Raw genomic sequence first — 17401 nt, 5'->3', positions numbered from 1 at the left:
TATTCCATTCCTACCATATGAATCTTGATCTCTAGCCTTCCCCAAGTTGCTTTCCACTCAAATCTTCTTTCCACCAGATCCAAATCCTATGAGAGAGAGTTGAGTGTTGGGGAGACTATCATTTGAAGCACAAGAGCAAGGAGTTCATCATCAACGCACCATTTGTTACTTCTTGGAGAGTGGTGTCTCCTAGATTGGCTAGGTGTCACTTGGGAGCCTCCGACAAGATTGTGGAGTTGAACCAAGGAGTTTGTAAGGGCAAGGAGATCGCCTACTTCATGAAGATCTACCGCTAGTGAGGCAAGTCCTTCGTAGGCGACGACCATGGTGGGATAGACAAGGTTGCTTCTTCGTGGACCCTTCTTGGGTGGAGCCCTTCGTGGACTCGCGCAACCGTTACCCCTCGTGGGTTGAAGTCTCCATCAACGTGGATGTATGATAGCACCACCTATCGGAACCACGACAAAAACATCCGTGTCTCCAATTGCGTTTGAATCCTCCAAAACCCTTCCCTTTACATTCTTGCAAGTTGCATGCTTTACTTTCCGCTGCTCATATACTCTTCGCATGCTTGCTTGTTATGTATTGTGAATGTTAACCTTGTGCCTAAACTCCACTTAAACCTAAAGAAGTTAAATGCAACTTTGGTACTTAGTGTCTAATCACCCCCCCTCTAGACACCTCTTCTCAAGGTCCTACAAGTGGTATCAGAGCATTGGTCTCCATTGCTTTGGTTTAAACACCATTGGAGGAAGATGGATGAGTCTGCTATTGGGAGTCTTAGACATAGAATGCCTATTCTTGATGGAGAGTACTTTCATGAGTGAAAAAATTAGATGCTTGTAATTTTCAATCAATATCATTTGAACAAGTACATTGCTAGCCCTTGTGCACCTCATGTTGATCCTATGCATCCTACCCTTGATGAATCAATTGACATGATTAGGAATCTTAGAACTGTTAATCTTATCACTAGAGGCTTGCCTAGAAACTTAATTAGAAACTTACCTACTCTTGAGTGTGCCTACACTATATGGAAATTCCTTGAGGAACGCTTTCCAAATTATTCCTTGAAAAATCTAGATGAAATTCTCCATAAGTCTATTGCCTTGAGTAAGATGAATACTAGTGATCCTATGTTTGGTGATCGTCTATTTGAACTTACAAACCTTATGCGTGCCAAAGGAGATGTTGGAATTATTGGTGATATTATTTCCGAAGCTATAAAAATTCATAAGCAAGATCATTGTCAAACTCACTCTAACGAATTACCCTCTCCAGGAGTTGATCCACCACATGACGATGTTGAACATGGATACTATGATGAGGATGATGATAGTGACTTCGATCTTGATGATGCAATGAGACATTTTGGTCTTATGGCAAATCTTCGGGGATATATGGCAGGAGGAAAGGAATGGGTTCTTGACAGTGGATGTACCGATCACATGACCGGAGATAAAGACATGTTTCGTGAGCTTGCTGAAAATGATAGTCCTCGAAAGTATGTCGCTTTTGGTGACAACTCAAAGGGTAAGGTGGTTGGCCTCGGTAAGGTGGCCATCTTACATGATAGTTCCATTCAAAATGTTATGCTCGTTGAATCTCTTGGCTACAACTTACTTTCAGTATCTAGACTTGCTGATTTCGGTTTCAATGTCCTATTTACTGAAGTAGATTGCCAAGTGTTTCGAAGAGATAATCATAAAATGGTCTTTACTAGTATACATAGAGGTGATCTTTACATTGTTGATTTCTCTAAAAAGGCTCAACCTAAAACTTGCTTCATTGCTAAATCCTTAAAAGGTTGGTTATGGCATAGACGACTAGCTCACGTTGGCATGAGAAACCTTGACAAGCTTATTAAAGGGAATCACATCCTTGGTTTTAACAATGTCATATTTGATAAGGATAGACTTTGCAGTGCTTGTCAAGCAGGTAAACAGGTTGGAGGAAGGCATCCCGTGAAGAACATCATGACCACAAGGAGGCCACTTGAGCTACTTCACATGGATCTCTTTGGTCCCAACGCTTACAAAAGTCTTGGTGGAAATTCTTTTGGTCTAGTTATAGTTGATGATTTTTCAAGATTTATGTGGGTGTTCTTTCTCGATGACAAATCACAGGTCCAAAAGATCCTCAAAAACTTCGCCAGGAAGGCCCAAAATCAATTTGAAGTGAAGATCAAGAAGGTTCGTAGCGACAACGGAACGGAGTTCAAGAACACAAATGTGGACACCTTTCTTGACGAAGAAGGGATTTCACACGAGTTCTCGGCTATGTACACACCTCAACAAAATGGAGTTGTTGAGAGGAAGAACCGGACGCTCATCGAAATGGCGAGAACGTTGCTTGATGAGTACAAGACGCCGAAGCACTTTCGGGCAGAAGCGGTTGAGACAGCTTGTCATGCAACAAATCGCTTATATCTTCACAAGCTACTCGGCAAGACGGCATACGAGCTTCTCACCGGTAACAAACCCCAAGTTGAATACTTTCGAGTATTCGGCTCAAAGTGCTACATTCTTGATAAGCATCGTCGCTCTAAATTTGCTCCTAAGTCTCATGAAGGTTTCCTACTAGGTTATGGCTCAAACTCTCACACTTACCATGTCTACAACAATTTCACCCGAAAGGTTGAAGAGATGGTAGACGTGAAGTTTGATGAATCTAACGGCTCGCAAGTAGAGCAATTGCCAATTGATGTAGGAGACAAAGATCCCTCGGAAGCAATCCAAGACTTGTCTATTGGCAAGGTCCGTCCAACGGAGGTGAAGGAGAGTACCTCGTCCGTCCAAGTGGAAGCTTCTACTTCACGACAAGGTGAACCAAGATTTGATATGGAAGCATCCACAAGTGGGACACACCAAGATGAAGAAAACGAGGAAGTACATCAAGAACGTCAACAACCTCCTTCTCCACCACGACAAGAGAACGACAACGCCCATAATGAAGAAGGCCAAGAAGAAGAAGAACAAGATGAGGAAGATGTTCAACCAAGACCCAAGCAAAAGCTCTCATGAGTTCGAGCAAGAATTGCTAAAGACCATCCCGTCGAGCAAATCTACAATGGTATTCAAACCGGGAGAATCACTCGCTCTAAAACTCGTTTAGCTAACTTTTGTGAAAACTATTATTTCATCTCTAGCATTGAACCCATGAAGATCGAAGAAGCATTGGAAGATCCGGATTGGATAAATGCAATGCATGAAGAGCTACACAACTTTGAGAGAAATCAAGTTTGGACATTGGTTGAGAAGCCCGACAACAACCACAACATCATCGGTACCAAATGGGTGTTTCGCAACAAGCAAGATGAAGATGGACAAGTAGTTCGCAACAAAGCACGTCTCATCGCCCAAGGCTACACACAAGTCAAAGGTATGGACTATGGTGAGACTTATGCTCCCGTTGCTAGACTTGAGTCCATTTGCATCTTACTTGCCTATGCTAATCACCATGATATCACCTTATACCAAATGGACATTAAAAGTGCTTTTCTAAATGGTGAAATAGAGGAGGAAGTTTATGTTAAACAACCTCCCGGCTTTATCAGTCCTAAGAAACCCAATCATGTCTATAAACTTCGCAAAGCTCTTTATGGTCTTAAACAAGCTCCTAGAGCTTGGTATAAATGCTTGACCAAGTTTCTTCTTGAAAAAGGATTTGAAATTGGGAAAATTGATTCTACACTTTTTACTAAAAGGGTTAATGGAGAATTATTTGTATGCCAAATTTATGTTGATGGTATTATATTTGGATCAACTAACCCTCATTTTAGTGAGAAGTTTGGAAAGCTAATGTCGGAAAAGTTTGAGATGTCAATGATGAGTGAACTCAAATTCTTTCTTGGTTTGCAAATCAAGCAAACTAAGGAAGGTACTTTTGTCTCTCAAACGAAGTACACTAAGGACTTATTCAAGAAGTTCAATATGCAAGAGTGCAAAGGTATGTCTACACCCATGCCTACTAGTGGACATCTTGATTTGACCAAAGATGGTGAACCGGTTGATCAAAAGGTTTATCGCTCTATGATTGGTTCATTGTTATATCTATGTGCTTCATGTCCCGATATTATGCTAAGTGTGTGCATGTGTGCAAGATATCAAGCTGCTCCTAAAGAATGTCATCTTAAGGCCGTGAAAAGGATAGTGAGATATTTAATTCATATGCCAAATTTTGGCATTTGGTATCCTAAGAGGGCCTCTTTTGATCTTGTTGGCTGCTCCGACTCAGACTATGCCGGAGACAAGGTTGATAGGAAGTCCACTTCAGGTACTTGTCAATTTGTTGGTAGATCCCTTGTGTCTTGGTCTTCCAAGAAACAAAACTCGGCATCCTTATCTACCGCTAAAGTGGAGTACATTGCCGCTGGTTCATGTTCTGCTCAATTACTTTGGATGACCCAAACTCTTAAAGATTATGGGATATATGTGAAACATGTTCCATTGCTTTGTGACAATGAAAGTGCTATCAGAATTGGTCATAATCCCGTGCAACATTCTCGAACTTAGAATATTGAAGTTCGTCATCATTTCATTCGAGATCATGTTGCTAAGGGTGACATTGATCTTAAGCATGTTCGCATCAAAAAGCAATTAGCAGATATTTTTACTAAACCTATTGATGAGAAAGTGTTTTGCAGGTTGAGAGGAGAATTGAACATCATTGATGCTTCAAACTTGGAGTAGAAACTCCATCCGATACATGCAAGACATGAGCTTATGACTAATCCTTGATATTTCTCTTATGATGATAATCTTATGTCTAGGACATATTTGCATCTTGCATGTTATCTAACCCCTGTAGGTACTTGGTTGAATCAAATCCCATGAGATTGTAACCTACTCACATCTTGAGCAATCTCTACATCACCAAGTCTCTACACTATGGTGGTTGAAGACAAGGAAGCACGAAACCAGTCAACCATATCCTTTGACAAATTCTGTGTTAAGCTTCATGATTGTCATTTTGGATACACAAGTGCCCTTCCTTGCAAAAACTAACCCATGTAGGTAGATGAACTCAAATTCCAAGTGGTGCTCCCAACTCTTGATGAGCTACATCAATCTTGAGCAACCCACACAAGTTCAACTACATGACCAGCACCACCACCCAAGGTATGTTATTCCATCTTAGAGAAGCTTTACTCCGAGTCATGAGCTAAAGCAACTCGACAAGATGTGAATACATAAATATGCTTAAACAAAAAATGGTAACCCCATTTTGAGCCTAAACGATGAGTATGACCTATGATCAAGTGATCTCACTTGACTCCTGAGTCAATATACTCTAACATAGGTGACTTCGTCGCCGACCATCTCTAGATGAAGTTCTCTCGTGTTCTATTCTGTGCTTTTGTATTTGTCTCATGCATATTTGTTTCCCCTTTCAAAAAAAACTTCATCTAGATTTCTTTTTTTTCTCTGTTTGCTCTGCATTTCCTGCATCCAATTCATTGCATATCATTCAGTAAATTCCTTGCAAATCTTTGTGAGATCTTACTAGTCTAGTGAGCTGAGGTGACAAGTGTTTTCTCTGCGATGAACTCGGTCTCACCGGTTTGTTATTTTCGGACCAACCGAATCCTTTCGGTGCAACCGAAGCATACCACTCGGTGCCACCGATTTCACAACAGGAAAACCATTTTGCTACTTATTCATCTTTATCTGTTGATCCAGCTCCACTCAATGAATATTGTCCTCTACAAGCATCACATTTTTGTCAGTGCTTTGTGTTGTGACTCAAGGATCAAACCCATTCATGACAAATTCCAGAAGGCCCTTCTTGGAAATTGATGTCAAAGGGGGAGAGAGAGATCACATCAAAGCTTATCACTCAGAGAGAAGCTTATCACTTTCAAAAGGGAGAGAGTATCACTTCCACAGGGGGAGAAAGAGATCTCCAGGGGGAGAGAATACTCAAGTAGAAAGTATTTCTCAAGGATCCCAGATGCTTGGTGTTCAAGAGGAGAGATGCCACATGTCTTCTTGAGGGGAAAGCCATGTTCATATGTGCTTATTTGCATTAGCTCTGTTCATTCGTATCTTTTAGCTCTGATTTTCTGTTCCCTATCTTCTCCCAGTATCCCATGCTAGATTCAGGGGGAGCAAGACATCTAAGGGAAAGAAATCATTTAAATTCATTGCATATCTTTACCTTTGGGGACATGTCTAATCCAATGTGGTACTTAGTACTCACTCTCTACATGTCATCCCAGTCTTGGTATTCTTGTGGTTTCTTCTGTTTGCTCTGGCTAGTAGATGTACCTGTGTTATCTAACCTTGTTTACGCAGGTTCATTCCATCCTAAGCCAACTCAAGACTACAAGGTAAGTATATGCATCACAATCATGTGTATGAGGAATTCTTGCTGATGTACATACTGTTTGCAAGAAGGACTCATGAGCATGAAGGTATTTTCTTTAATATTCTTTGCTCTGATGCATATGGCCAAGATACATGTAACACATTACTTACTCTGTCATGGTTATGCTCTCAAATGCTTCTATATTCAATATTCACATGATTGCATACATGTAGGGGGAGCCTATGCTTGTTACATGTCTTTCCAAAGCTTTACTTGCTATTCTCTATATCTTTATCTAAAGCTTTGATGTATGTTGTCATCAATTACCAAAAAGGGGGAGATTGAAAGCACAAGTGCTCCCTAGGTGGTTTTGGTAATTAATGTCAACATATCTCTTGTTGGACTAACACTTTTATCTAGTATGTTTCAGATAAGTTCAACAATGGAGTGGCATGGACTAAAGGATGTGGAACCCTTTCAAGATGCTAAGGACAAAGGATTGCCTTAAGCTTCAAGCTCAAGACTCTTCATTTTATATTTTAGTGATCCAAGATCACATTGAGTCTATAGGAAAAGCCAATACTATCAAGAAGGGATGAGGTGTTGCTTAATGAGTTTCTTGCTCCACAGTGCTTAGTGATATGCTCCAAAACCCTCAACTACTTTCCCACTTCCACATATGTCCTAAACCAAAAGTCTAACTCGGCTCCACCGATTCTTTCTATCCGGCGCCACCGAGTTTAGATGTCATAGCCACTGCCACAAACCCTAGGCAAATTGGTCTCACCGATAGAGATCTCGGTCTCACCGAGATTACGTTATGCCCTAACCCTAACCATATCGGTTCCACCGAGTTGCATATCGGTCCCACCAAAAACCCTAACGGTTACATTGTTTATTGAATCGGTCCGACCGAGTTTGTTGATTCGGTCCCATCGAGATTAGTAAATCGTGTGTAATGGTTAGATTTTGTGTGGAGGCTATATATACCCCTCCACCTCCTCTTCATTCATAGAGAGAGCCATCAGAACAAACCTACACTTCCAACTTACCATTTCTGAGAGAGAACTACCTACTCATGTGTTGAGGCCAAGATATTCCATTCCTACCATATGAATCTTGATCTCTAGCCTTCCCCAAGTTGCTTTCCACTCAAATCTTCTTTCCACTAGATCCAAATCCTATGAGAGAGAGTTGAGTGTTGGGGAGACTATCATTTGAAGCACAAGAGCAAGGAGTTCATCATCAATGCACCATTTGTTACTTCTTCGAGAGTGGTGTCTCCTAGATTGGCTAGGTGTCACTTGGGAGCCTCCGACAAGATTGTGGAGTTGAACCAAGGAGTTTGTAAGGGCAAGGAGATCGCCTACTTTGTGAAGATCTACCGCAAGTGAGGCAAGTCCTTCGTGGGTGACGACCATGGTGGGATAGACAAGGTTGCTTCTTCGTGGACCCTTCTTGGGTGGAGCCCTTCGTGGACTCGTGCAACCATTACCCTTCGTGGGTTGAAGTCTCCATCAATGTGGATGTACGATAGCACCACCTATCGGAACCACGACAAAAACATCCATGTCTCCAATTGTGTTTGAATCCTCCAAAACCCTTCCCTTTACATTCTTGCAAGTTGCATGCTTTACTTTCTGCTGCTCATATACTCTTCGCATGCTTGCTTGTTATGTATTGTGAATGTTAACCTTGTGCCTAAACTCCACTTAAACCTAAAGAAGTTAAAAACTGCAACTTTGGTACTTAGTGTCTAATCACCCCCCCTCTAGACACCTTTTCTCAAGGTCCTACAGGACCAGAAGAAGCCCCCGAAGCAAAAGAGTTGGGCCAGAAGAGTCCCAAGTCATCCACAAGGGTGGAGGGCGCCCCCCTGTCTTGTCGTTGACTCGTGGACCCCCCTGACGTGAAACCGGCGCCAAAAATTCCTATAAATCCAGAAACCCCTAAAAAGAAATCTAGATCAGGAGTTCCGCCGCCGCAAGCCTCTATAGCCATGAAAAACCAATCGGGAGCCTAATCCGGCACCCTGCCGAACGAGGAATCCATCACCGGTGGCCATCTCCATCATCCCGGCACTCTCCATGATGAGGAGGGAGTAGTTCACCCTTGGGGCTGAGGGTATGTACCAGTAGCTATGTGTTTGATCTCTCTCTCTCTCTCTCGTGTTCTTGATTTGGCGCGATCTTGATGTACCACAAGCTTTGCTACTATAGTTGGATCTTATGATATTTCTCCCCCTCTACCTTCTTGTAATGGATTGAGTTTTTGCTTTGAAGTTATCTTATTGGATTGAGTCTTTAAGGATTTGAGAACACTTGATGTATATCTTGCATGTGCTTATTTGTGGTGACAATGGGATATTCACATGATCCACTTGATGTATGTTTTGGTGATCTACTTGCGGGTTGTTTGGTATTGTGAACTTATGCATAGGGGTTGGCACACGTTTTCGTCTTGACTCTCCGGTAGAAACTTTGGGGCACTCTATGAAGTTCTTTGTGTTGGTTTGAATAGATAAATCTGCGATTATGTGATGCATATCGTATAATCAAACCCGCGGATACTTGTGGTGACATTGGAGTATCTAGGTGACATTAGGGATTTGGTTGATGTGTGTCTTAAGGTGTTATTTTAGTATGAACTTTACGGCTGTTTGTGACACTTATAGGAATAGCCCAATAGATCGATTAGAAGGAATAACTTTGAGGTGGTTTCGTACCCTACAATAATCTCTTCGTTTGTTCTCCGCTATAGTGACATTGGAGTGACTCTTTGTTGCATGTTGAGGGATTGTTATATGATCTAGTTATGTTATCATTGTTGAGAGAACTTGCACTAGTGAAAGTATGAACCCTAGGCCTTGTTTCCAAGCATTGCAATACCGTTTTCGCTCACTTTTACCACTTGCTACCTTGCTGTTTTTATATTTTCAGATTACAAAAAGCTATATCTACTATCCATATTACGCTTGTATCACCATCTCTTCGCCGAACTAGTGCACCTATACAATTTACCATTGTATTGGGTGTGTTGGGGACACAAGAGACTCTTTGTTATTCGGTTGCAGGGTTGTTTGATAGAGACCATCTTCATCCTACGCCTCCCACGGATTGATAAACCTTAGGTCATCCACTTGAGGGAAATTTTCTACTATCCTACAAAACTCTGCGCTTGGAGGCCCAACACAAGTCTACAAGAAGAAGGTTGCGTAGTAGACATCACAAAGCCAACGTTCATAATTCTTTCATACATGTCACTCTTGATTCACTGCACATCCTGGTATACCGTCGGAGGCATTCATATAGAGCCATATTTTGTTCTAGTATCAAGTTGTAATTTTTGAGTTGTAAGTAAATAAAAGTGTGATGATCTTCATTATTATAGCATTGTCCCATGTGAGGAAATAAAAAAGGAGGCCAAAGAAGCCAAACATAAAAAAAGAGAGGCCAAAGAAGCCATTCAAAAAAAGAAAAAAATGAGAGAAAAGAGAGAAGGGGCAATGTTACTATCCTTTTTCCACACTTGTGCTTCAAAGTAGCACCATGATCTTCATGATAGAGAGTCTCCTATTTTGTCACTTTCATATACTAGTGGAAAATTTTCATTATAGAACTTGGATTGTATATTCCAACGATGGGCTTCCTCAAATGCCCTAGGTCTTCACGAGCAAGCAAGTTGGATGCACGCCCACTTAGTTTCTTTTTGAGCTTTCATAAACTTATAGCTCTAGTGCATCCGTTGCATGGCAATCCCTACTCACTCACATTGATATCTATTGACGGGCATCTCCATAGCACGTTGATACGCCTAGTTGATGTGAGACTATCTTTGTCTTTTTGTCTTCTCCACAACCACCATATTCTATTCCACCTATAGTACTATGTCCATGGCTCACGCTCATGTATTGCGTGAAAGTTGAAAAGGTTTGAGAATACTAAAGTATGAAACAATTGCTTGGATGAAACCGGGGTTGTGCATGATTTGAATATTTTGTGTGATGAAGATGGAGCATAGCCATACTATATGATTTTGTAGGGATGACTTGCTTTGGCCATGTTATTTGGAGAAGACATGATTGCTTTATTAGTATGCTTGAAGTATTATCGTTTTTATGTCAATATTAAACTTTTGTTTTGAATCTTATGGATCTGAACATTCATGCCACAATGAAGAAAATTACATGGATAAATATGTTAGGTAGCATTCCACATCAAAAATTCTATTTTTATCATTTACCTACTCGAGGACGAGCAGGAATTAAGCTTGGGGATGCTTGATACCTCCAACGTATCTATAATTTTTGATTGTTCCATGCAATTATATTATCCATCTTGGATGCTTTATATGCATTTATATGCTATTTTATATTATTTTTGGGGACTAACCTTGCTACCTCTTGAGCTTGCGTTGGTTTTCCCTTGAAGAGGAAAGGGTGATGCAGCAAAGTAGCGTAAGTATTTCCCTCGGTTTTGAGAACCAAGGTATCAATCCAGTAGGAGACAACGCGCAAGTCAACGAATACCTGCACAAACAATCAACAACTTGCACCCAAAGCGACAAAGGGGTTCTCAATCCCTTCACTGTCACTTGTAAAGGTGAGATCTGATAGAGATAGATAAATAGTAAAGTAAAATATTTTTTGGTATTTTTGGTTTATAGATCGGAAAGTAAAAGATTGCAAAATAGTAGATCGGAAACTAGCAAGATGTAAACAAAATACAATATAATGGAAAAGAGACCCGGGGCCATAGGTTTCACTAGTGGCTTCTCTCAAGATAGCAAATATTATGGTGGGTGAACGAATTACTGCCGAGCAATTGATAGAAAAGCGCATAGTTATGACGATATCTAATGCAATGATTGTCGGTGTCAAAACCGGCGAATCTCTGGTAGGGGGTCTCGATCTATGCGTCTTAGGCTGATGGTAACAGGAAGCAAGGGACACAATGTCTACCCAGGTTCGGGCCCTCTCGATGGAGGTAAAACCCTACTTCCTGCTTGATTAATATTGAAGATATGAGTAGTACAAGAGTAGATCTACCACAAGATCGTAGAGGCTAAACCCTAAGAGCTAGCCTATGATGGTATGATTGTAATTGTGATCGGCCTTCTAAGGACCATCCTCTCCGGTTTATATAGACACCGGAGAGGGCTAGGGTTTACATGGAGTCGGTTACAAGGAAGGAAATACAATATCCGGATCGCCAAGCTTGTCTTTCACGCAAAGGAGAGTCCCATCTGGACACGGGCCGAAGTCTTGAGTCTTGTATCTTCACGCTTCAATAGTCCGGACGATGTATACAGTCCGGTTGTCCGGATACCCCCTTATCCAGGACTCCCTCAGTAGCCCCTGAACCAGGCTTCAATGACGATGAGTCCGGCATGCAGTCTTGTCTTCGGCATTGCAAGGCAGGTTCCTCCTTCCGAATACTCCAAGGTTATTGTCGAACACGTAGACCGTGTCCAGATCTGCAAAATGATCTTCACACACCATTGTAGGGAACATATCAAGAATCCGTTCTGCTGGCAATCTTCGTATGTCTTGCTCTTGCATCGTGGCCTGATCCAACACGAACAAGCGTTTCCTGCCCCACCACGACTCGCGTTGCGAGGCGGTTTTATTAGCACGTCCTGCCAAAGCAGAGATCGTGTTCCTCTTATTACAGGATCTTTCATCAATATGGGCGTGCGTGACCCCACAACGACCGTTGGTATGACTCTGCGTATTTTAGATAAGTCCCAAGCGGTCACGCTAAGGACTCTTAACATTCATCCTCTTTATAAAGGGGTTAAGGCCTACGCCTCTTTCCCACCTCTCCTGCTCCTTCTCGCACCTCAAGCTCCAGCACTCAAAACCTAAGCTCCAACACCCCAGATCCTCCAGTATGTCTGGATCTGACTCAAAAGGCCGGTGGGTGGCCTCCTCGATCCAAGAGGAAGATATCACTAAGCTTAGGGAGGTTGGATACCTGATCGCCGATATTCAGCACAGGCTTCCTGCTCCAGGGCAGGTTATCCCCACGCCGGGGCCCAATGAGAGCGTCATGTTTGTCCCTCACTTCCTCTGAGGCCTGGGCCTCACCCTTGACCCCTTTGTGAGGGGGCTCATGTTCTACACTTCTACTATGGCTTGGATTTCCATGATCTGGCTCCAGATGCCGTCCTCCATATCTCGTCGTTTATTATTGTGTGCGAGGCCTTTCTCCATGTCAACCCACACTTCAGCTCATGGCTCAAGACCTTCAATGTGAAGCCAAAGATGATCGAGGGGCGACATGCGGAGTGCGGAGGTGCCATAATAAGCAAGAACGCCGATGCCCCATGGCCAGAGGTGGTTTTACGTTACAGCTCCCAGAGGCACAAAGTGGGTAGCCACCCCCGAGTTCCGCTCGGGTCCTCCGTCACAGTTAGCATCTTGGACCAACGTAGGACGGAATTATGGGCCTGCTGGTGATGTACCAGAACTGCAGAATTGCATCCGGGAGCTTATTGAGAGGGACATAAATCTTGTCAGCATAATGCAAGTGATGCTAATCCAACGGATGTTGCCGTGCAAACGTCGGCCTCTCCAGATGTGGGTATTTAATCCGGAGGGTCCGCGGACAAGAACTTCTTCGGCCTGAAGCTCGAAGGAATGTGTAAATTATTCTTTGGACCACAAGTAAAGTGTCCGGACGCCACCGAGGATGCGGGCCTAAGCTGCAATCGCCTAGATGCCCAAGTAAGTAACCTTTAAAGCCGGACACTTCATTTATATTTATCATAACTATTATTCTGAAAATCCCTCTGTGGCCAGGAATGCCTCAACAAGGCGGAGAGAATCAGGTGTCCGGCGCCACTTCCTGAAGGCTCGCCTGGTCCAACCATTGCAAAGATGCTTGGCCGGGTGCTCAGCAAAATCCCCTCAGGGAAAGGCGAAGGAAAGGGCAGTGAAGCCACACTACTCATCCAGACCGGAGGAATCGCTACCTCTACTATGGAGGATAGCCGGGAAGGGGAGGTTTAAATCTCCTCCCCACGCAGGAAGAAGAGGGCAGCCTCCGAAGACTTGGAGACAGAGACGCCCAAGCAAGGGAGGAAGGTATCACCAAGGGGCTCTGCCGTGACGGGCACCCTCACCGCGTCGTGCCCACCAACGGGCCAGCCCTCCACCGAGCCGTAAGTTTATTCATTAATTTGAAGGTGTGGTGTTACTCCAAGATCCATAACCGGGACTTCGTCTTTTGTAGTCCGGCGAGCAGCTCTTCTCAACAGAGTTCGTCTTCGGGGGACCTTCGACTGGAGATGATGGAGAGTGAGACTCCACCCACCTCTCCGCCTCATGAAGCGGGCGACACGGAGGTGTCGTCACAGAGGAGTCCGGATCTACCGAAGCCGGAAGCGAACACGTCAGTCACCCTGGGCCTGGAGCGTTTGGCTCCCACGGGGGGCGATGAAAAGGATCCGCACAGTTCGATGTCCGGCCGAACGTACTGACGGGCCTCCTGGAGCGAGCCGCGCTCTCGGAGGAGCATCGCTCTTTAATGAGCATGGTGCTCTCGAAGATTTCATCCGCTACCAACGGTTTGAATGAGGCATTTACAAGCCTGCTCAAAGGCTTTGAGGTATGTAGTGAACAATGTACTATTTTTTGGTTATGAAGCATGCGCTAGGTGTGCTCCCTATGGATAGTAGCCCCTGAGACTCTGGTTGCCCGCCATAGGCGGCAAACGGTGGATCATATAGTGATTGCTGCGCTGTATATGTGCGCAGGTATGCAAGGATCCGGCAGCCGACCAGTCTGTTGAAGTTGCCGAACTGAGAAGGCAGATCGGATCTATTGATGCCGATATCACGCTGGTGAACAAACGGCTGGAAGAATCCCAAGGTATGTACTCTGCTTCCCTTATTATATTGTATAGGAAAATGTGAGAATGGCATAATGTTAATGTCCTGTGTATGCACTGCAGATGGTGCTGCTGCCGTGGAAGCCCTAAGGGCCGAGCTCGCTCAGGCCAAGGAACAAGCTCGGGATAGCAATGCGGCTGCCCTAAAGGCGGCCGAAGAGTTGAGAGCCGAACAGGCTGCTCATCGCCGAAGCAAGAAAAAGATAGCCAAAATGGCTGAAGAGTTAAAAAATGCCGCCGACCGGTATGTGCTCCTTGAAAGGAGAATAAGGCTAGTTCGGCCGAGCTGGATAAGGCACTTAATGCCGCCAAGGAGATGCGGACCAAGATCCGGGGTATGCGGGAGGAGCTCCAACAGGCCAACAAAATCGTGGCCGGGGGCTCCTACCTACTGCGAACGAAGTTTTTGGATCCAAAGTATGCTCCCCTAGCTGGGCATTGGAGTCCTGCAGACACATATGCAGGCTTGACGAATAGTATAGCTGATGCTGCCAAGTTCTTCGAGGATCAAGGTGATAAGGAAGTGGAGAAGCTTTTCTGGTCGCAATTCAATGCTCCCAATCACCCGCTGCCGTTGAATGAGAAGGTGGCTGCTGTGGCGGAGCTTCATAGGCTGTCCGGGCTTGCAATGCGGTCTGTAATAGACCATCTTTGGCCGAAGGGGCCCACGCCGGACAATTATTTTGGTTTGGTGCAACAATTCCTTGGGGCCGTGACCCGGATCAACGCCATGAGGAGGTCGGCGTGCATAGAGGGTGCGCGGATGGCTCTTGCCCGCATAAAATCCTATTGGACAGATATGCAGGCCACCATTATAGCGACCCAGGATCCGGCGGGAGGCCAATATCCGGCCGAGCACTCTTGGCGCAGGTCACAGAAGGTGCTCGCTTAATAGAGGCGCAGTGCTCGAAGAATATTTTGTTCGAGTGATAAGTCGAATCATTGTAAAAACAATGTTTATTTTGATTATGAGGCTATATTTATATTTTTGCCTGAAAATATGATTGTGTCCCCTGTATGGCCATTCTTATATGTATAAGTAGTCCGAAAGATAGCAGTCGTTGGCTTCGGCCCCCATGCATACAATGAGGGGGTGTTCGCGAAGAATATGCTTAATCACACTTGATCCAACGTCTTGGTCCATTAAGGAGGTGATCACACATCGAACTAGGCAACCGAACTATATAGCTGTAACACTTCCGCTTAGACATGGGAGTATAATGGTGGGGCTACTATGTAGCCCCTGGTACCTTCGCATGCATCCGAATACGGGCGCGTGTGTACATGGCCGGAAAGCAGCCCTTCGTTAATGCGGAGGAATCCTAGAGATTCTGGTGAGTCTTCGAGTGGTTGAATAGTCTCTCGCTGTATCATGACGGTCAGTTTTTGGCTTTCTCTACTGAGGCGCTCATCCGAAATAACCAGGGGACAATCGCAGTAGTTCTCCTTTGGCCTGCCTTAGCCGATAATAACGGAACGTAAGGCGGCAAACCCAGGAGCCGGGCAAACCCAACATTTGACCAAAGACATGATTCGGAGCTAATGCATATAAGGCCAAACTCATGACGCCGAACACTCCCGAAGGTGTTCAGACTTTATAACAAAAGATGGGCTCAAGAATGCCCATTCAATATGAACCCTGTGTTTCCAGGTACGTGCGGTAGTTTGTCGTGGTGAAATGCCAATAACGACAGTATCCTCTGTGGGTATGGAACCCATGGGATGGTTTGAGCAACAAGAGGCAATAGAAAAGGTTTACACAGGGGCTTAATCTAAAAAGAAACCTGTTGAACGGGGCCCTGCTGCACGTCTGCGCCTTTGTCTCCGTTGTGCCGTATCCTGGAAGGGTATCGCATGAGCGTTGTCTGTGAAAAAAAAGGAAAACTCATAGGAGAGTACAACGTAAGTATGCGATTGATAGTAAAAGTGTAAGATGATGGCCTGCCAATAAGGTTGAGCCAAGTGTGGGGCTGTATTAAATATTTATAGACCCTGGTATCCGCTATGGGATTACATATATAGTGTCCGGTTGAATTTTATCCGGGCTACCGGACTCGTCTAACCGTGTCTGTGGTTTTAATGACCAGTCATGTTTTATGATATTAGAGGCCGCTTATAATCCGGCCGCCAGGGCCATCGCGTGTTCCTCTGCGCGTGAAGAGCGCTTTGTGATTCCGCTAGCGGTGATGATGCCACGTGGACCGGGCATCTTGAGTGTAAGGTAGCCATAATGCGGAAATGCGTTGAAGCGGGCGAAGGCCGTTCTTCCAAGCAATGCGTGATAGCCGCTTTGGAAGGGTGCAACGATGAAGAGTAGTTCTTCGCTTCTGGAGTTGCCTGGGGGGCCAAATGTTACCTTCAGTACGACGGAGCCCCTGCCATAGGCTTCAATGCCTGGTATCACCCCTTCAAAGGTGGTGTTGCTTTGGCTAATTCTGGATGGGTTTATCCCCATCCTGCGGACAGTGTCCTCGTGTATTAAGTTGAGACTACTGCCGCCATCCATGAGGACACGGGTGATACGGTATTCGTCGATTATTGGGTCAAGCACCAAGGCCTATGATCCTCCGCGCCGAATACTAGTTCGGCCGTCCATGTGATCAAAAGTGATCGGACGAGACATCCAGTAATCAGATGTGGGTACGGTGGGCTCTACATCGTGCGCGTCTTTGAGCGGACATTCTTGCCTTCTCGTGAATGTGTGAGTCGCGTGGATCATGTTTACTGTTTTAACCTTTGGCGGGAATTTTTTCTGTCCCCCAGTGTTCGGCTGGCGAGGTTCGTCCTCGTTTTCACTTGGTGTTTCCCTCCCTTTGTGATCGGCATTTAGTTTGCCGGCCTACTTGAAGACCCAGCACTCTCTATGGGTGTGGTTCGCAGGTTTCTCTAGGGTTCCATGAATTTGGCATAGTCTGTCCAGGACTCTGTTCAGACCGGACGGTCCCTCTTTACTGCCTTTAAATGGCTTCTTTTGCTGAGAGCCCCTGAATCCAGCATTAACCATTGTGTTATCCGGGCTCCCTTCCTTGCTTTGGCGTTTGTGTTTATTACAACGTGGCTTCCCGTTGCCATCCCTTATTTCGGACATGCTGGGGTCGCTGGTGCCTTTACGGGCTAGCCAGCTATCTTCACCCGCGCAAAAGCGGGTCATAAGGCTTGTCAAGGATACCATTGTCCTTGGATTTTCTTGGCCGAGCTGT

The sequence above is a fragment of the Triticum dicoccoides genome, chromosome 7B (assembly GCF_002162155.2).
Source record: "Triticum dicoccoides isolate Atlit2015 ecotype Zavitan chromosome 7B, WEW_v2.0, whole genome shotgun sequence".
Lineage (NCBI taxonomy): Eukaryota > Viridiplantae > Streptophyta > Magnoliopsida > Poales > Poaceae > Triticum > Triticum dicoccoides.
This window is presented reverse-complemented; position numbering follows the sequence as displayed.